The following is a 22414-nucleotide window of genomic DNA, read 5'->3' as shown; positions in this document are numbered from 1 at the left end:
TTACTTCAATAGCACAGCTGCAGTCATTACATTTCACATCTTTCAACACTTCAACCCTTGTTTTTGTGTATGTCTGGAACTTTGAGTGAAGTAGATGGGATTTTGGAAGTCTGGGACTTAGGCTGTAATGCACAAACCTAAAGGATGTTCCCTGTGATTATAGTTACAGACATCTATTACTTCTGGGGGTTGGGTGAGAAGCAACTTAGTGAGATTCCACTGTTCAATGCTTGTTCCCCCTGAGCAGTGTTTTGAAATTATAGTTCATCCCATGATATGCATTTCCACTCCTGAAATCTAGTTGTGTATTTCACATGAATTTTTCGAGCTTAATTTGGATTTATTCCTTCCTGGGTGTCAGAAAGAATGGAATTACACTCCTCTGGAAGCATACTGCATTCATTTTTTCTCATCTTGCTATCCTTGCATCAATATACAAATAAAATAGCCTTTGAAAAAATGTACCTTTATCAATGACGTATTTGACTTTTCTAAGAATTCTGCTCAGCTGAATAATGTCACAATTCAGTCTGCTATAGTAAAAGCATCACAATAAATTTTCATCCATTCAATAATGTGGCAGTTTTCTCAAATTTCATAAGACATCAGTTAAGCCATAATTAAACCATCATGAATGCCTTCTACTTCCAATCTGTCCTCTTCTCAAACAAATCACCCCTCATAATTAATTGAGAGAAATGACGGAAACAGAATACTGTAAACTACTTGAAAACATATTTCGACACCTAACACAACCACAAAAATAATGCTTTTCCAACAGCATTCCTTTCAGAATCATGTTAACGGGCAATGAAGAAATGCTTAAATTATAGCAAAGCATGGTAGCATGACAGTATCCATATTTTAATGTTCTGAGTTTTTCAGGCTCTCCCAGACCATTTGTAATAAAGTAAATCTTTTCATTGCTGTCACATCACTCCTGCCTCATTTTAAATCCTATTCTCATCCTTTTCCTTATGCTATGTAGGCAGAAGATAATCTCATTTTATTTGGTAAACCTCTAGGTTTTGTTTAGTAAAACTGAAGGATGAGTTCTTAATGACAGGAAGCAAAATATGTGAGCTCTAGATAATCCCATTTGTTGAGAGTCTGTGAAGGAGGTTAATGCATTTTTGTAGGATTTTCCCAGTATTTGGTTTATTATGTTTGCAGCTAACACTGCTCCTTACCTCCTTTCTCTTATCTCTTTAGGCAAAGCCTGTGAGACTTCTTTCCATGCCACCATTCGTTAAGTGATGTACTGATTTATCTTCATTGATCTCACTGCACAGTGTTTAAGAAATTGATGTTGCCATTCAGCAACAGGGCACACTCTAGTTCTTCCTCAAGTCAATACAAAATGGGTCACACCTTGAATCACCCCTCTCCATACTGAATAGTTTTCAGTGTCAGTCAAGGACAATAGAGTGTTTGGTCAAAGTAGAGGATCCTTTTAAGTTTAGCAGCCTGTATTAAAAATAAATAAATAAAGAAGTTATTGCTGATTGATGAGGGGAGAGGCTTGGAACTGACTTTGTTAAAAGCATTTTCCAAGGTGGCTTGTAGGAGTGAGCAGAGTGAAGATGCAGTGGCAGTGAACATAGCTGACTCCAATGTCACCTGTACTTCTAATGGAAGCACATGCAACTTGCAAGCCATGCTGTGAGCTACAGGAGCACAGTCTTGGCATCAAAGCATCTCATAAATAGATACATGGTCTACAGAGGGTGATACAAGGTGCTTAACTTAGTCACATAAATTCTGCATACAGTAAATGGAAGTACCTTGTAGAGATTTCAGTTTTGTTGTGCTAGGCAGAGGGTTTAGCTAGATACATCCTTAATGGAGCTCCTTTACAGAGCACAGCAACACCTTAGAGGTGGATTAGATTGAATCAGTCTGCCCTGGATTTAGCTCAGAGGAAAAATTGAATGCAGGCATATGCCTGAATTCTTATTCTTGCTGAAAACTTGGCTTTGGTCTCTGTATTAGGTATCAGCTCTTCTGGGAACTTCAGAGCAAAGCTGTACAAGTGAGGACAGGTTCTTAATTACTTACTAGGCAGCAATCTCTGCTTAAAATGTAAGAGGAAGAGATGGTGGTTATGACAGTATCCTTACATTTTGCAAAATATCCTGGCAGGTGCATGTCCTTTTTCCCATATTATTGCTGTTTCAGTCATAGTCTGCCTAGAACCACTGACAACAGCCATGATAGCACATTGGCAGCTGAATCCCTGAGCCCCCAGTCAAGAGGTTCCCACCAACTTCTTCCTTCCAAACTTTAACATTCCTTACCCCTCGGCCACACTGCCCTTTCAAGGGAATGAGTGAAAAATGTTTTTTTTTTTCCACAAATGACAGTCCTGTGAACTTTCACTTTATGAAAATGAGAGTGTTCTGTCTTTGAATCCCTTCAGTCTGCTGAGAGAACTGAATTTATATCTACTCAGTCAATGGTGCGGGAAAACCTTGAATCTCCCATACCCAAGTGAGTCTCTAGCCACTAGTCTACTAGAAAAAGGTAAATATCACAGCTGCGTTTTTGAATGGAAATAGTCTTCTTTTTTTTTTTTTTTTTTCTCCTGAATTTGTATATGCTTTTTATATGCTTTGTATATGCTTTATTAAGCATGTTCACAGCATAATAAGATTGAGCCCTGCAGGGATTAAATGCAGCTTGGATATTTCTCTGCCTTAAATGTGAATTCCACAAATGTTTAAACGAGAGAGAGAGAGAGAGAGAGAGAGACATACTGGGTCTACTAAAGGTAGTAGGAACTCTGATTTTTTCAGGAAGACATTGGTGCTTAAAATCCATCTAGGTCTATTTTAGGCATCAAAACCAGTCAGTCTGAATCTTACTCTCAGCTTTGACTAACTAAAAGTGTCCAGAAAGTTTTGTCATAGGCTGTATTCAGTACTCTTTTACCCTGTTGAACTTGAAGGAACTATCAAAGAGGTAACATTAGAAATGGCTCTGATTTTCAGGATCATCTGAAGCTTTCTGAATAGTGATCATCAAGAAACTCCAAGGCAATTACAATCACAGTCAAATCTATATCTAAAACAAATCATATGCCAGCCTGGATTTTCATGGGGTTGTATAGTCTCAGAGCTGCCATTTTCTCCCAAAGAGACCATTAAAGTAACAAGCCATTTTAAAGACAATATCAATGATTAGCAAAGAAAATATCATAGTTGATTTGTGAGCCACATTCATTTTAATGAATTCATTTCACTCCATAATGGGAGTTCCAGCTGCTGAAATGTGTTATGTTGGACATAGCTTTATCTCACCAACAAAATTATATGATTTCTTAAAACATGTTACTGTGGCATAATTCCTTGGTTATGACTATATAATCCAGATAATCTCATAGCCCAGTTTGCAGTCAGAGCCTTGATTGCTCACACCATACTGCTAATTTACTTCCATACTCTCTTTTGGAGTAAAGTACCTGGTTGCCTCCAAGACCAAATATGGATATGTTATTTTAGGACAGTTCACTCCAGAGATTTCTCTGGGCAGTATGGATAAGACATCCCTGGATTTGTTTCTCTTTGTATGCCACAGTCTTGCAACCCTATCCTAGCAGGCTTCCAATCTCAGAGATCCCTATATGCCCTCACACCCTCCATGTTCAGGACGTGAAATGCTATTCTGGTACCATGCTATAAAACTCAGTCTGTGAAGCTACAACATGCCATTAACATTACTTCAGTCACTTTGAACAGGAAGAATACCACATTCATAAAATAATGGTCTCTAAAGGTCATAGGATGTGACGGGCTCAAAGCAGACCTGATCCTAGTGCTAAGCAGTGTGGATGGTGTGTGCTACAGGGGATTAGCCTTGAACAGTGAGGTTGCAAACCAGCTGGCAGTATTAAACACTGGTGTAGCTATGTCTAACTGCTTAAATGTAGAGTAATACTAAGGCAAAGGCACAAGCATCTTTTTATAATTAGCTTCCATTTAGAAAAATATTCAGATTCAAAAAGATCTTCAAGACAAATGTCTCAGTCTAGAGAAGCATACATCTGGGTTATGCTGATTCAGAAATGTCAGGGTAAATTTTACATAGATGTCACAAATTATAAGAGCTTCCATCTACCAGTGCAATTATTGCACATACGCGCAGTGCTTTCTGTTCAATCTCTTGTTTTGTGAGGACCAGTTTCATGGCATTTGTAGTAAAGAAGTGGTGTTGTTTCTGATCTTGCTTCTCTTTAAAATTCCACAGACCTTGCAAAAGACCCAGCTGTTGCTTTAAAATGCAGATAAGTAGGACACTATGCCACTCGTGGGTGCTGTCATTACAGACCCATGTTACTGTTTTCTGTCAGCTAGAAGTTAATCACTTCATTTTTTATCCTGTCAATCATTTAGCAACAGACGAACAAAGATATCTTTAGGAAACAGTGGCATCTTTTTTCTCCAAGGCACTTTTTGCATGAACATTATGATGATATTTCTCTTATTTAGTTTATTATGAGGTATAAACATACAAACATATTTCTTAAAACTTTTCTTTAGAAGTTGCTGCTTCAGCATTTACTTGACATCCAATTTAATAGTTTATTTTCTCTGAAAATGCAAACGTTTTGACTAATGAGGTTTGAGAAACAGTTTCCAGGAAATTACCGTTCTACTCATGTTTTTTACCCAAAGGCAAAAGGAGCTAGATTTTTAGTGGAAGATTCTCACTAAAACTGAGGAATACTTGGATTAACTGCATAAAGAAATATGGTGCTGTATGAGGACACTGCATGTATTCAATAGTATGATTAAAATATAAATATTACTATGCTAGGTTTGAAAGATGTGCATGCACTTGCTATCTTGCAAACCTGAACATATATAGGTACTTTTAAAATTATTGCATTTTGTATTTTACCAGTAAAATTCTGTAAAAATGAATTCATAGATTTTCATGAAAACAATGAATCAGTCAAAAAAAATGTGTTTTGGGAAGATTGTTCAATGCCCTTAAATCTTCAGTGGGTTTTTAATCCTTGTATTCAGTTCAGTTGTCCACTGATACTCAATACTGGAAAACCCGATGATTCCCTGAAATAGTATTCTGTAAATTAATTTCAACTATTTTGATTTCTAAACCTTAATAACTGCACCAAGATTTTAAAATCAGAATCATCCCTTTATACATAGCTATCAGAAGAAAGGAAATGGTCTTATCTAAAATAAATGTTTAGATAAGAACATAAAAATAGTCATGTCTGTCTCTTAATTAGGACTTTTCATAGCTCGAAGCTTTCTCAGACAGAAAGACTATGTAAAGAAGCAGAGATATGTACAGTAACTTACATAGCCTGGAGAAAATTGTTAGCCTTAGGAGTGAGTCCAGCTTTTTTCTGGGTCCCACTCTAATGCAGTGTTTATGGGCAGCTGCATCAAGTATGTGCAAGTGTGCAAATGGAATTTCAGCTTGAATTCCTTAGTTGGTTTCCACAGCTAGGGCAGAACATAAACAAAAAAATTGTCTTTCAAGCAGGTCATCGTGAGCCAAATGACTATTGTTTCAGGTTATACAGATCAAAAAACAAATCCCAGCGGTGCATGATGAACACATGAAGGTGAACATGACCACCAATTTTGGCTGGACTTAAGGTCCTTCACACCCATTATTCTGTATCTAATAGTATCTGATAGCTGATGCTCTGAAACTATAAAATTAGCACTTGATTTTTTTTTTCTTCTTTGGAAGATTTTTTTTATGTCCATTTAATTTTTCAACCTCTGCTACACCCGCTGCTTAATTAAGTCTTGTATATTATCTGTTAGTGGTTAAATTGATACCTTCATTTTCTTGTTTTGTGAGAACAGTGAACAACAATATTCTCCTCTTCCCTCAAATTCATAATTTCTTAACTTTTATCATAGTCTTTGAAAAGGTCACCTTTTCAAAGTTGAGAAGTCCTCATCTGTATAATTTATTCCTATGAGAAGATTGTCCTTATGGGCCTCTCTGCTCCCTTTCTACCTTTGGCAGATCCTCTTCAGAATGAGGGGATCAGGACTGCTGGTAGTACCAGAGTGGGGGTATCCTTGTATGGTGGTATAATAACAATGATTTCTGTTTGGTTCTTTATTCATTTCTTCAAAACTTTAGGAACAAATTTGCCTTTTTCATGACTGCCAAGCATTGAATTCAAGTTTTCCTAGAACAATACTCAAAGTTGCCAACATTTCTTCCCCTGGGAGTAATTGTTTGGCTAGTGAACATCAGTATGAACATTTATCAAAGACCATGGGTGTTCACCATGTCTAACTTTGTATGTATTAATATTGAATTTCATCAAGTATTTTATCACCCAGTCACTTGATATTTTGACATCCTTTTGTAAGTCTTCTTGGTTAGTTTTTGGGTTTGCTATTGGGTTTGCTACCCTTGATACGTGTTTTCAGTAACTATTATTGCTTCATTTTTTGCTACCTTTTCTAGATCACTAATGGGAACAATTAGGAAGTTAATTATAAGCTTTCTGGAAATCCAGGTTTACTATGTCAGCTGGAAACTCCTAATCCATGGAGTTCTACCGCATCTTTAAAGAAGTTGAGTAGAGCTACCTGCTACTCAACTCAGACTTGATGTATTTGTGGTCTCCCTGTAAAAAACTGGCTTTTCATTTTACATTTCCTCATGTTTGAGTCATTCATATGGTCCTCGTAATTTATTGCAATTCACTTTATTGATTTGTTATTAAACTTTGTCTACTGAAACATCAAGTGCAAATTGCTCCATTGATTTGACAGATCTGAAAGGCTCTTCTGTGGGTTCATCCTTAAACTTATCCTGGAGTTGATTGTAAATAATTCATTTAGCTTTATTGCCATGGCCTTTTCTTTCCTGAGCTTTCTTATTACACCCCAATGCCCTGTGTAATTGCTATGGAGTATCTGAATGCTGCACAATCTTTACTGTACTGAAGTCCACCACTAAACCATACTACTAAGTTCTACATCTACACATTTCTTGAAGACCTCCATGGATGATGATTCAACCACATACCTGGGCAGCCTATTTAACACAACCTAGCATTTTTTACTTTATAACAGGTTTCAGGTTGCTGAAATAATCCTAATCGTGAAACAAAGGCTTCTATCAAGGAGACACTGGGTAGATCTGGTCAAAAATTATCTGATACAGTTTTGGGACTGACACATACATAGGATCTCCATGGCTCAACCGTAGCTCTCCCAGATCCCTGGGATGTCTAGCAGTCTGTGGGCTGCCTGTGCAACATCCTAGGTGCTGGGAATTGCTCTTCCCAAGGACTGACAGGTGAGGGCCATTAGCTCACTAACTCTCACAACAAACTGTCTGCAAACTGAAGAATTTGTCCTGATTCTCCTAAACCAGAAGTTCTCATAATTTATCACCTGCATATATTTGAAGTGTTTCTTTTTCCATCCAGATTGCTTTGTTCATTTTTTTAAACGCTGAAAACTTTCCACGTCCTTACTCCTGTCAGCACCAATCCAAGTTGTGCAGGCAGTTTCTATTTCCCACCTTCTATACCTATTTTCCTCTATAAAAGTGACACCAATTTGTTTTTGCAGCTATCCTGGCTCAGAATAAAGGTCCATCTAGCAAATTGTCCCTTCCTTAACAGTTGTTAGTAGCAGATGTTTAGGGAACATATAGGAGCAGGGCACATATGGTCAGATACTCACCCTGCTGTACACCGCAGCTTTCTCCAAAGAGAGAAAGCTCTTCCTCAGCCTTTAAATCATCCACAAAATTGCAATGCTCTTTTCATGTTGCAAGAGAATAAACAATAATTTCCTACAGTTTGCAAATGAAGTTACAAAATAATTTGCCCAGGCAAAAAAATCTTGTTGATGAAAATTTCAATTAACTTTGTCCACATGAAGTGAAAGAAATATACATTTTCAGTGAGAGACATTTGTTTGTTCACTTTCTTGCTTGTTTGTTTTTCCATAGATCCCTGAGATATCAAAATAAAATTAAAAAAAAAAAAAAAAAACTTGCTTTTGGGTCTCTATTCTGTTACTCTGTAGGACTCAAATAATTTTTGTACAAGCAAACACTAAATGACAGTGTAATTTACATTGCAGGATTTTCTGACAAATGTGTAGCTTCAATAGATGCTTACTTCTATTGAAATCACAAAGATTTCACCCTTTATGTTTAATTTACCCATCGCAGGCATTGACGACATGGCCACTTTACCATACTCTCTGGGCACTTTATAATACTCTCCTTAAGTATTCTTATTTTCCAAAGCAAAGTCAACTTCAAAATGGCATTAAGTTGCTCAGAGCCTTATCCAGATGAGTTTTTAATATCTCCCAGGGTTGCACAACCTCTCTGCACCACTTATACTAATGTTTACCATCCTCCTAGTGAGATTCTACCCTCTCTCACATGTTCAGATCAGCTCCAATAATGATATCTGAGTAGGGTGACTGTGGGCCAGACTCTTAGTACCACAGGGCCTGTGACATCAGGGACTGCAGTTTTAGAACAGTTCTCATCATACTTCCTATGGATTTCTCTACTAGGAGAGTGGGATTTGCTCCTCCTTCCTACTGTGGAAGCAAGAGCTAACCTCATGCTAACCTCATGCAGCTTCCTTAATGACAAGTTTGTTTTTGTTTGTTTATCTGTTTGTCGGTGGGTTTTTTTTGTTTGTTTGTTTGTTTTTAGAAAGGACTTTCCTGCCTTAAAGTGTGGAGGCCATCAACACCCTAATAAGAGGACATTTTTGGATTAGCCATGATGAAAACGCCACACAAAGACATGCATCTCTTGTACAAAGAGATGACCTCTTGTACAAAGAGATGTACAAAGACTGATCTCGTGTACAACTTTCCAAATCACAAAACCTTTTTTCAGAGGGCATTATTCAATGTTTTATGAAAGAGAGGAAAGATGCCAGTAAGTGAGGGAGGGAGTTACTGTTCGCTTATAGCTGCTGGAAACATAAGCTAGATTTTCATCATTCCTCTCTGTTTCCCATCTCCTGCACACACAAATCTATCATTAGGGTATATGAAGTTCTAGCTTCTGGCATGACAGAATTATTTGATTCAGACTTAAAAAGTGGTAGTAGTATATGAGGTTTACAAACTGAGTCTTACATCCTGAAATGATCTTTTTTTTTTTTTTTTTAATAAATTTTAAAGAAAATATTTGCCTATAACAGAATCACAGAATCAAAGAATGGCTGAGGTTGGAAGGGACTTCTGAAGATTATCCAGTCCAACCCCTCTACCGAGCAGAATCACCTAGAGCACGTTGCACAGGATGGCATCCAGGCAGGTTTTGAATATCTCCACAGAAGGAGACTCCACAACCTCTCTGGGCAACCTGTTCCAGTGCTCTGTCACCCTCACAGTAAAGAAGTGCCCCCTCATACTCAGCCAGAACCTCCTGTGCTTCAGTTTGTGCCCGTTGACTCTTGTCCTGTCACTGAGCACAACTGAAAAGAGACCAGCTCCATCCTCTCGACACCCTCCCCTCAGATATTTATACACATTGATGAGGTCTCCCCTCAGTCTTCTCTTTTCCAGGCTAAACAGGCCCAATTCTCTCAGCCTGTCCTCGTACAACAGGTGCTCCAGTCCTCTAATCATCTTCGTAGCCCTCCTCTGGACTTGCTCCAGTTCTTCTTGTACTGGGGAGCCCAGAACTGGACACAGTACTCCAGGTGAGGCCTCACCAGGGCTGAGCAGAGGGGGAGGATCACCTCCCTTGACCTGCTGGCAACACTCTTCTAAGTGCACCCCAGGATACCTTTGGCCTTCTTGGCCACCAGGGCACATTGCTGGCTCATGGTCAGCCTGTTGTCCGACAGAACTCCCAGGTCTCTCTCTGCATAGCTGCTCTCCAGCAGGTCACCCCACAGCCTGTAGTGGTGCTTGGGGGTCCCTAGTTGCAGGACCCTATGAGCAATATTAGGAAAGCAACTGATCTGTGAATTATTTTATATTACATACAATGTATCATGCCACAGATAAGTCTCAATACATAACTCAAGGTTTGTGTAATCCTCTTGAAATTGTTCAGATTACTTAAATGCTAAAGAAAATGTTTTTTTGTAGCTTGATATAAGAGAGTGCTATTATTATTACTTTGCCTAACTTAAGGACATGGCTTTTGATAAACCACCCCCATTTAAAGTTAATTGCTAAGTAGAAGTAGGGGTTAGTGTTAAATCTCTCTTCTGTAGAACAGAGGAATGGCTTAAAGTCAAAGTAAACTTAAAACAGTATAGGAGAAGAAAACAACTAATTTTCCTGTAAGATTTATTTTTATGCTTTTTTTTTTTTTTTTTTTAATTGCCACAAGGCTCATTTTAAATAAAGATATTAAAAGGCAAGGTCCCAGTTCTGTAGCTTAGTGTCCTTGCATAAATCAGGAATCACACACAAACAAAATGAGGAAATGTCATTACGGACAAACCATCAAAACTCTGAGCCTCGTTCATGGCAGCAGAAAGAATGGCTTATCCTAGGTCCTAGCACCATCCAAGAGCAAGGAATCAAAGAGCTTCTGTCACTGCACCAGGCCTTCATCCTATCAGCCTCAGAGCAGCTTAACACAAATTCTGTCAATCTTAAAGCTGCTTAGGGTAACATCTTCAAGGCAACTTAGCAATTCAGAGCTTAATCTTCATTGAAACTCAACAAAACCAAGGCTCAGATGTGTTTAATTTACCTTTAAAAATGGGATGTAGGAACTTCTGATGTTACCTTTAATCCTGCTGGGTTTTTAGTGCATGAGAGCCAGGGCTCCCAGGAAAGCAGGTTGTGGGGAATGCAGTGGAGTGAGTGATGAGCTGCAAGGAGCTCACATCAGCATGGGCTTAATTTCATATTTAAAAGACAGAAGCTAAGAAGTTTATCATCATCCCCTTGCAACTTTGTTTAATAAATGTTAAAGTACATATCGTTACTGTTAAATATTTTTGATAACAGTGGTTGATGAGCACTTCTTTCTTCAAAGTTCATAAACTTCAAAGTTTCTAAAGAGCATTGACAACCCCACACAGAGTAAAACCACCAAACATAACATTAACAAGAAGAAATAATCACGGAGTTTTGACATTTAAGAGGTAGCATCAAAGACTACCATTATTTGCTCTTTTTGTTTATTTCTGCTTTTGAATATGCTCACATCATATTTTTAAGCCCATGAGAAGGGAATACTAATGAAAACTGTACTTACAAAGTATTCATTTGACTTGAGGAAATGAGGTTTATAGAAAACATCATCTACCAGGAAAACCATACAACCCAATCATATAGTAAACCTTACTGGGATAAACCTCCTTTGGATAGGTAAAGGATGACAGATAATAGCTCATAGAATCCACAGAATGGGCTGAGAAAATAGTACATCTCTTCTAATCACTCCTGCTCTTTCAGGCAAACTGCTATTTCTCTGTTATTTCTGTTGCTGTTTAGAAGGTCTTGGCTGAGTTCAGCTCTGGCCTTCGGCATTGTTCCATATCTATTGATTTGTATAGGGTTATAGCTTCACAAACTGAAGCCTTTAGAGTTTTCAAGTTTGGCCTTATGAAGCACAGGTTATGTAGAGTTTTCTGACCTTTGTGCTATAAAAACACAGCTTTAGTAGTCTTTGGTTGCATGTGGATCTTTAGAAAATCGCCCTTCTTTAAAAGAGACAAAGTCAAAAACAGGAATGCACTGCATTGCTTCCTGTTGAAGTCAGTGTGCTAAAACAAAAAGGACTCTATCAGCAACCTCCCACTGATTGAGTAAATTCTTAATGAGCTCTTCAAGTTCTGGCCTAGAGACAAAAGGATTTTATGATTTCTAAAATAGTTGCATCCTGTAGAGTTTATGGATTTAGCACATTTCTCCACATTTGGCAGAAAAATTAATCTCCATAACAATTTTGATTGGCTTTGTCAATCTATGTTGTAGTTCCCATATGCAGGTGACACCTCGTTATTTGAGAAGAACCAGACAGCTGACAGAATAAGAATGCAAATTCATCTTCTGAGTCTTTTGTTCTTAAAGGAGAACATTCAAGTTCAAGCAGAAGCCATTACTAAGAAGGAGCCATTGCAAACAAACATCTTGACTTTTCCAAAATGTCCTCTCTCCTCGGAGACAAAGCAGCCATAGATTCTATGATTCTATGGCATTGCTAGTTGGTTGAGGGAAGTGATTGTCCCACTCTCCTCTGCGCTGGTGCAGCCTCACCTTGAGTACTGTGTGCAGTTCTGGGCACCGCACTACAGAAAGGACATTAAACTGTTGGAGAGTGTCCAGAGGAGGGCGACAAAGATGGGGAAGGGCCTAGAGGGGAAGACATGTGAGGAGTGACTGAGATCACTGGGCCTGTTCAGCCTGGAGAAGAGGAGGCTGAGGGGGGACCTCATTGCAGTCTACAACTTCCTCACGAGGGGGAGTGGAGAGGCAGGGGACCTATTCTCCATTATCACCAGTGACAGGACCTGCAGGAACGGTGTTAAGCTGAGGCAGGGGAAGTTTAGGCTGGACATCAGGAAGAGGTTCTTCACCGAGAGGGTGGTCGCACACTGGAACAGGCTCCCCAGTGAAGTAGTCACTGCACCAAGCCTGTCTGAATTTAAGAAGTAATTGGACTGTGCACTTAGTCACATGGTCTAAAATTTTGGGCAGACCTGTGCGGTGCCAGGAGTTGGACTTGATGATCCTTATGGGTCCCTTCCAACTTGGGATATTCTATGATTCTATGATTCTAGCCAATGTTCTGTCTTGTTAATACTTTCTCCTGGCTTTGCCTGTTTACACTTTTTTAATAGCTAGAGAACAATTCTTTTTCAAAAGTAGTCTGTCAAGGTTGCAGTGCACAAACAGGTTTATTATGACATGATCAAAAGAGCACTATCATGGTAGAGAAGTCTGAATACTTCAACTTTTTACATCTCTTGCACAGAAATAAGTAAGAATATTCTGTCTGACAACATTCCAGTATTACATACTGATTTCTGATATAATAATAATATCCCATTTTACTGCCACAATTGTCTGCATTTTGGCTGGTGGGGTGTTTTTCAGTACTAGAGTCATTCTGCTAAGACGAGGTCATACCACTCTCTTTGTATTTATTATGCTCAAATTATACAAATCATAAATGTGGATCATTTTTCCATAGAAAGACTTCTTATTTTAGTTCTCCAGATGTCTAATATCCTTGTCCAAAAAAACAAAGAAGTCATCATATATCTAGCTGGTGGTAATAATTATGTTATCAGTAGGGTTCTTTCCTGTGCTGAAAATTTCCTTTTGATTATAACCTAGTGGAAATACAATGAATTCTGTGGGCAGCCTGGCCACAATGTAATTTTAAAAGCTTCTAATGGACATGGGGTCATGATTAGGTCTGGGAGAAAGCAATTGCAAGCTACAGGGTGTCTGAGACAACTACCTAAAAAAACAACTACCCAAAGCAGAACCTTGAGAGCTATTGTAATACCGAGAGATATCATAAACTAGTTATTTAAAAAAATAATAATAATAAATAAATAAATTCAGTGCTTTTATACAGTGTATTCTGTATTAGGAAGAAGTCACATTTGGGAGCAGGGAGGGAGGGAATGGCTACAAGCAGGGCTGCACACACAGTGCCAGTGTTTTGGTCTTATCGTCTCTGAAGGAAACATTTTATTTTATTTTATTTTCCCTGGGAAAAAAAAAAAAAAGAATGAGTATTTTCAGGCAGGAAATAAGTTACCATTTCTTTAAAACTAAGAATCATGGAACTCTTTGGCTCCTGTGTCAAACTGTGCAACCCACAGGTTGCAATTTCAGGTGAATTACCCAGTAGTTTAAAGTATCCCTGATTTGACACCCAGTCACTTTTCTTTTTCTTTCTGGCTATGGATAATCTTAAATGTCACAACACAGGAATCTGTGCTGCAAAACTGTATGGGTTCCTCAGACAAAAATCTGAGAAAAAACAAATCCATGAAGAAGCACTTGCAAATTTCACATCATTTTGATGCATAATCCTCAGGCCAGGTCAAGGTCAGTCAGAAATGATTGCATTTCTTTAAAATAATCCCTCAGGACAAACCTAACCTAAGTTTTCCATTTTGTTGTGTAATTCAAAACTCACTCACAAGTTTGGGGCTTCATAATGAAATTTCACACAGTTCCCAAAGTACTCCTCAAACAATATGTTATTGCAGATCTTCTCTGGAATTTTTCAAAATACCGTTGCCTAAATACATTAACAATACATTGAGTACAATGTAAGTGAATTTAAAAACATCTACATTTATCAGAAATGCGACTGAAAAAAAAATATGGTAAGGGTCAAGGAATATGCTTGCAGTTTAATGCTAGTTTCAGATTTTTGCAAATCAAATGGGAATTCTGTTTGGCCCCTTTATGCCCTGTAAAATGTTGAAGAAATGAGAAGCAGAGAACATGAAAGAGCTTCATTTTCTTGGGTTACCTTTCAAGTCCTTCTAGAAGAGCTGGAAGGCAGGTAAGTCTGGAAGCAACATGAATTCTGTCTATGTCCATGGCTTAAAAGCTAAAGCTGCTGGTCCTTCCTCACAGTGGGCTGTCACCTGTGCTGCATTTCCTAGAACAGCCTGGAATTGTTCATCAGATCCACTGTCCCCATGCAGTGTGTTGTGATGGGCACACAGACTATTCAGCAAATGAGCTAAAGACAAGGAACATGATCAGTCATCCTTCCTGCCACTGATGAAGTCAAAAGCTTCAAAACCTCTCTAATAACATGAGTCCCTGAGGCTCTGACAGGCAGCTTCCTGAAGTGATCAGTGATGCTTCACACCTCTAGCTTCTGAGTTTCATATCTGAGACTTCTGTTTTCCTTCCTAAACCCCACCGATCTTGGCTGTGACATGGCACAATGCTAGAGATTGTGCCATTGACAGAACATTGTGTGCTGTTGCACAGCAAGAGCATGAAAGTATAGCATACATTCATTGATTGACATATTTTTAGAGGGGTTTAGACTTCTGAAAGCATTGACTTAGAGCTTTTCAGTGTAGAAGAACCCATTGCCTGGAGAGAACACAAGAACTAGCAAAACACCCAAATAAGCCCATCAAGACAAACAAGCACTGCTTGTAGGAGCTGATATTAAGGATCATGGTAGGATCTGCAAAATGAACAAAATATTCCCCAATGGCAGACAAATGGCAGTCCTCTTTCCTGATGTAAATACAGGAAGAAAGTATCTCCCTTCTCCTAGTGAAATCTTTCTGGAACTAATGCTACTGTCTCCAAACCTCTTTTCATTGAAGTCTGTGGCAAAGCTCTCTACCAAATTCCCACTAGGAGCAAAATGATAAAGAATGGCTTGGAGTGAATAGAGAAACTGCTGAATGAAGTAAAGAAATAGCATGGCAGCAAATGGAAGGGGCTTGGATGTAAATGTATGATAAGATTTGGAATAGTGAAGTGCCTGAAGGGCAGCCCCAGTCCCACAGGCTCTCCATCAGTGAAAGCTTAGACCTACCAGCTACATTAACACCCCAAACTCCACGTGCCTGGGAGCATCCTCCAGACTTATGGCCCACCACTGCAGCCCCATCCCTTCCTTTACGCCCTACTGCCCACCACATAAGGGAGATGTATCCAAACTGTTGCTGGGAACAATCCCTAGCCCATGCTGACTTCCAAAGAGCACTTAGAAACCATGCTGCAGTGCCCTAGCATGGTTTAATATAATAGCACACATGCTGCTGACACTTGTTCCTCTCAGACCAACTACAGTAATTAAGGTTGAGGGGATCAGCTTCATGATGCAACATCATTAAAACAGGAAATACTCATAGGAAAGAAACAAACAAACACACAACAAAACAGGAATCACAGTTTCTTCAGTCAAAGGTCTGAGACAAACATTCAGATTTTTTTGTTTGTTTGTTTGTTTTTTGAAACCACACTGTCGTAGTATACTTTTAATGAAAGGTGTTCTTCAAAACAGTCCACTCCCACCCTTTCAGAGGTGACAATGTGTGACTGGATCATTTCTAGCACAGGGGCTGCTCTGGCAGCCTGCAGGCATTGAAAGCAGCACCTCAGAGCTTCCCAAGCTCACGTGGAGAGAGCAACCCTTCAGAACGATCTACACATAAGATTCACCTGTTCAGCTTCTCCAGATGAAAGCAAACCTGGGAGAAGAAGGTGGAAGCCTTTATTGACATGCTACTAAGTGAAAATTTAACCCTTCTAATAACATCTTAATTGTACTGCAATGGCTGTTTCTATCACAACACTGCTGTGCTCTCCGTTGTAGCTATAGCAATGAATTACACTAGGGTTTCTTTCATTTTGCTTTAATGTTTTCTTCAAGCTGAGCCTGCAAGTGAGTGGAAATACATCTATTACTGAGAGTGCAGAAAAGACAGCAAAAAAACTTGGGGTCAAATTCTGACTCCGGTACTGAATTACTGTATAAAACCAGGAAAATTATTAAATCTCTGTGTGTTGAATTTCCCCATTGGTTAAAAAAAAAAAAAAACAAAAAATGGGGGGGGGGGCACATAAGACAGATGTCAAGAAGAGGAAGAATAATGTATCTCTCCCTAATGATAATGTTATGAAGTCTGATGTCTGAGAATCTCTGCTGAGGAAATTTTCAGAGAAAATGGTGATATCCTTAACTCATGTAAATGCAGATATGCTAGCAGATTGCAGAAGAGTTAGGGCTGTTTACAGAAACTGAAAATCTCTCCTGCTAAATGTTGTTGTCATTTCATAATCAAGTAAATGGCAAAGAGCAGCCTGTAAATTTATGTGCAAACTCCCATCTGTGCCAGAAGAAGAAAGTAATTTCAAAGATGCAAATAAAGCTGCCACACAGTACCTGAACTGTATCACATTGAGATTACTAGCTATGGTACAGTGATATGGGAGATATGTTTTTTTTTGCACTGAACATACAGGGGCATTCAGCAAAATATATTGCTGTGCTTTGAATGCATTAATATCCCTTGCCATGTCAGGAAGATCATGAAGACTACTTACAAACGGTGTTTAAAACCTCAGATGAGGAATCTCAGTTTCTCTGTTAAATTCCCTTTTGTGCCACAGGCTTAGCAAGACCACTTACTCTTTCTGTACCTTTTCATTTTTGAAATGCTGGTAACAATACGGGCATGGTGGGTGCCAGTAGGCTGCAATGCATCGGATTGGACCATGAATTGATTTGCTATTTCCATAAATCTAATATAAGTTCTCCTATGCCAAATATTTATAACTCCAGATGCAAGAAGAGGTATTATTAGAATAGAAATCAGAATATGAGGAAACACTTCCTTACCATGAGAGTGACCAAGCACTGGCACAGGTTGCCCAGAGAGGTTTTCGAGTCTCCTTCTCTGGAGATATTCAAAACCATCCTGGATGCCATCATGCGTAACGTGCACTAGGTGACCCTGCTTGGCGGGGTGGGGGGCTAGACCAGGTGATCTCCAGAGGTCCCTTCCAACCTCAGCCAGCTAGACCAGGTGATCTCCAGAGGTCCCTTCCAACCTCAGCCAATCTGTAATTCTGTAAATTTACTATGCAATGCAGCTTAGCTTTTCAACATACCTCAGATGCTAAAGTGTTTACGCTAAATTGAAAAAAAAAAGTCCCCATTTTAGTGGTCTTCACTGTTGTGTAGACACCTCACTGCACATTTGGTAGTGTACTGCGTCTTGGCACTGACCGTATTTTCATTTCAAACAAATTTTCAGCAAGGAATTTTGATGCTGTTGTGAAATGCTTGTCTCAAGTTTTACACTGAAGTAGGTTCCTAAAAATTATTAAGAAGCAACCAAGCACAAAAATAAAACCTGTTAGGTTCTTTCCAAATTACTTTTTGGATTAGCTAGTGCAATGATCACTTCTGAAGTCTGGAATAATGTCAGGGACTCATATAATCTTGAATATTTCTGATAACCAGCATGTTCTAAATGTTTGCACCTTCTGTTTCACTTCTCAGGACTGTGCTTCTTAATTTTCTACAAGCAGGAGACATTCACAACGAAGACAGCAGCAATATATAGCACTCAAACAGCACTTTTTGATTTCAAAATGTTGTACAAATATTAAGTAGTTTTCCCCAAACTCAAGCAAAAAACTTGGAACCGAGAAAAAAAAAAAGTCGTTAATGGAAATGCGGCACATATCCTTTAAAGCTTTGGTAATCGCACCCATTCTTATTGTTATTTTTCTAATAAGGGAATTAAGATGACCAAATCACAAGTTCAACACATTTGTTTGAATTGTTTTCAGCAAACTCTGTTTCCTATTTCAGTGTTTTATACACACTTCACAGTAATCACTGGTCTTTCTATATTTGTAACCTAAAAATATGTCATCTATCCTGTGTAACCCAGGTTCCTATTTGTGAAATGCACTATCCAGAAGATACTGAACAGAAATTTTTCTGATGCTGATGTGGCCTAACAGTGGCCTAACATCGGAGATGGCTATGAAATGAAAGTTAAATAATTTAAACTGATTTCCTTTGTCATAAAGAATAACTATATCAGTTCAACAGTATACTTAATCAGCTGACTGGGAAAAAGGAGCCTTGTAGAGCTCTTGGTTCTGTCCTACGTGATCCAAAAAGGGCTGAACGGTGGATGCAAGTAGCTGGCTGAGGACTTAAACACCTAAAGGAAGAACTCCTCTTTAAGATGTGCTTTTGTCAGCTGTGGAGAAACGAAAAAAAAAAAAAAAAAGAAGAAAAAAGAAAAAAAAGAGAGAGAGAAGCTGTTACTATCCATGCTTCTCAGATATGCACCATTAGAAAACTGTAAGGTTATTTGAGGTCATTATTATTTAAAATCGCAGTAAAAGACACTAAAAATGAGTTACAGCAACCCATGAATAAGCAGGCAGCATTTAGGCATGTTAGCATGCTCAGCAAGCTCGTTAGCTCTGCTAATCTGTATCTCCAGTATCTACCCTGTGTGCTTGTATTGTGAGGAGATACCTTTAACTTTTCAGGGAAAAATGCATGGGTCTGTATGGGGTAAATCCTGGTCTGAATAACACTTCTTGGTGCTTCTTTCAGATATCTTCATCTCTCAGAGAAGTATGATGTGTGCTCCTTGGTAGGATGGGTCTTTTATATAGGACTGGGCTGCTTATGTTCTCTCCATAATATTCTGCAAAGACACTAATGCATTTCAGCCTTTCTTCTGATATTCCCCATGACACGGCAGAACCTATCTTGTATGTTATCTGGCTGAAGAAGCCAGAGAGACTTTGCTGAGAGCTGGACTTTCATAGAATCATAGGATAGTTGGGGTTGGAAGGAGCCTTAAAGCCCATCCAGTTCCAACCCCCTGCCATGGGCAGGGACACCTCCCACAGACCAGGTTGCTCAAAGCCCCATCCAGCCTGGCCTTGAACACTTCCAGGGATGGGGCATCCACAGCTTCTCTGGGCAGCCTGGGTTAGGGCCTCACCACCCTCTAAGTAACAAATTTCGTCCTCATATCTAATCTGAACCTACCCTCTTTTACTTTAAAGCCATTACCCTTTGTCCTACCACTACATGCAAAAAGTCCCTCTCTAGCTTTCTTGTAGGTCCCCTTTAGGTACTAGAAGGCCTGTCTGTGGTCTTCCCGGAGCCTTCTCTTCTCCAGGCTGAACAACCCCAACTCCCTTAGCCTGTCTTCACAGGAGAGGTGCTGCAGCCCCTTGATCATCTTCATAGCCCTCCTCTGGACTCATTCTAATACTACCATGTTCTTCTTGTGTGAGGGTCCCAGAGCTGAATGAAGGGTTCCAGGTGGGATGTCACAAGAGCAGAACAGAGCAGGGGGGGACAATACCCTCCCTCACCCTGCTGGCCACGCTGCTTTTGATGCAGCCCAGGGTATGGTTGGCTTTCTGGGCTGCAAGCACGCATTGCCAGCTCATGTCGAGCTTCTGGCCAACCAACACCCCCAAGGTCCTTCTCCTCAGGGCTGCTCTCTGTCCATTGTCTGCCCAGCTTGTGTTTGTGCTTGGGATTGCCCCGGCCTAGATACAGCACCTTGCACTTGCCCCTGTTGAACCTCATGAGGTTGGCACAGGCCCACCTCTCAAGTCTGTCCAGGTCCTTCTGGATGCCATCCATTCCCTCCAGCATGTTGACTGCCGCACACAGCTTGGTGTCATCAGCAAACTTACTGAGGGTGCACATGCATGTAACAGTGTCTAGAACGAAGAACTCAATTTGTTCTATAGCTGGGCCAACTGCCTACTTGTAAAAGTATGTTTTACAGAACTACGAATGATTTCTAAGTTGTAAGCTTAAACACATTTATGTTATAAACTTAAACCTGTCTGTTAATTTGAAATGTTTGTGAAAGAGCACTGAAGTCAGCTCTTGTATCATTTTCATCTAGTAATGGAGTAATCAGCATCTGTAGAGCATGCAGCTACGAATCCTTCACTCTCTGAAAAGTTTGCTTGAAAATTCTCATCTATCTGTAATCTCATTTTAATTATCATTACACATGATTACTCCAATCAAAGTAAGTCAGTGGCAAACATTGCATTCTGCATTCACCGTTAATGTCAACGAGCACGATGGCAGTCTGTGATGTTAAGTTCTGCTCTAAGGTGAAAATGTCTGTTCAAGGACAAAGAACACTGCTCTGATTTCTTTCTCCTCCTTAGCTTTTCAACACACCCTTTACCTTAGAACTTTCAAAATATTGAGCATTCCAATTTGGCATGCAGTTTACCTCTGGGATGTGACAGTCTTGCTTATTCTCTGCAGTGGAAAATATTGTCATTTGTTTTGAGTGATTTAATTGTGTGTGGATTCAGGATTGTAACATCTTCCCAGTATTCAGCATGGCAGCCAACTCTGTGGTCAGGCTTTTGAGATGTTGATAGGCTTCCATGGCAAGGAACACAATTACTCAGTGAATTTCTCAGATGATGGCTCTTTAATACGGTGATAAAATTTAGAGCGTTGAATGCTGATAAGAGCAATACCAACAGAATGATATGCTGTAAGTTTGTTTGTAGGTGCACTGCCATTTCTTCAGATATTGGGTGTCATTAATTGATTAAGGAGAAGCAGCTGATGGTGCATAGCTGCCTCTTCATCATTTGACCTCATAGAAAGCCTTATTTGAGACGGCAGCAGATAATCTGCTACTGATAAGAATCCTTCACGAAAGTAAATTTTTACTAAGATATAGCCAAGTTTTTAAAGGATTTCCACTGCTAAGCCATTAAAAATTTTCAGATGTTACTTTCATTCCAAGAACATTTATCAAGAAAGGCACAAGCTCATCCAAGCTCATGGATTATATAAAGTTCAGCAGGATTAGTTATTGTCTTCATCCTCAGAGAAAGGAATTATCTGGGCTTTTCTGAAGCTGTTAGACTGTAAACTCTTTAAGAGAGGGCATATTCCAACCAGCATTTTTTTCTCTTCTTGAAGCAGACCCTTCATGCAGAATGAGTGCGTATGAGACCTTTTGAATGATTTTGGTTGCGTAGTTACATAGTTACAACTCCAGTAACTTTTTTTTTTTTTTAATAAGTTCTCCTCATTATGAGAGGTAGCCTTGAGTGTTTTAATTTTACCCGTAAAGCTGTTATAATCATTCTCTGCAATTACACTACAATGCATAACAATTAATTATATCAAATCCTTCTCACAGATGTGTTTACCAGTGAAGAGATTACTTCAACTTTATTTCTGACAATAAAGAGTTGGTCTTATTATGTCCCTCTTGGGATTTTACTCATCTATCCTTTCTGTAGTTAGGATTATAACCATATTATTTACCCTACAGGAAAATAAACATCAGTTCTTGTCAGGCACACGTTCTTTAAACTGTATTTTGTATAGGAAAAAATATTCCTAATATATCTTCTCCTGTAAGAAACCAAGATCTAGGTTTTTAGCTGGGTGACTTCAGCTAGCCACCTGCACTCACATACAGCCTTTCTGGGATTCATGTCCAGGGCCTTTTGATGGGAAATAGGGAGTATGTTGACCCCAGGGATTGCTGGTGGAGGTGCAGGGCGTAGGCCTGGATGAGGCTGAGGATTGTTTTCACTGTAGTTTGGTAATATAGAGCTCAGTGCAGACTGAAGGTCTTTCTCAGGATCTGGTTGAATACTTTGGCAATTAGTTCATGCTGAATTACTCCCAGCCACAGTTTAACAACCAGGTATATTAAAGATAGCTCTCCATTTCTGCTTTGGAGTCCATATACAGATATTAATATATGTCCTATATATAGGACTATTGCATAAGCATACCCAGAGCAGAGGTCCACTTTAAACTGGTGGAAAACCTCATCAACATCAAAGAAAGCAGCCAGAGCTACCTGGGCAAGTTGTGCTGCACTGGGGGACTGGATGTGGACAGAGAAACTGGTGGTGCTGCGTGCACCTAGAGGGCGTTTTGGAGG

General features: G+C 39.3%; 2 protein-coding genes across 41 annotated transcripts in view; one reads left to right on the top strand and one right to left on the bottom strand.

The window, feature by feature from the left end:
* Positions 1–22414, bottom strand: part of LOC308190440 (uncharacterized protein) — a 304946-nt gene that overhangs the window by 109055 nt on the left and 173477 nt on the right. The gene's annotated exons all lie outside the window — the stretch shown is intronic.
* DLG2 (discs large MAGUK scaffold protein 2) overlaps positions 1–22414 on the top strand; it is a 1042459-nt gene that overhangs the window by 960082 nt on the left and 59963 nt on the right. The gene's annotated exons all lie outside the window — the stretch shown is intronic.

Source organism: Anser brachyrhynchus (assembly GCF_964034855.1).
Source record: "Anser brachyrhynchus genome assembly, chromosome: 1".
NCBI classification, from domain to species: Eukaryota; Metazoa; Chordata; class Aves; order Anseriformes; family Anatidae; genus Anser; species Anser brachyrhynchus.
This window is presented reverse-complemented; position numbering and strand designations above follow the sequence as displayed.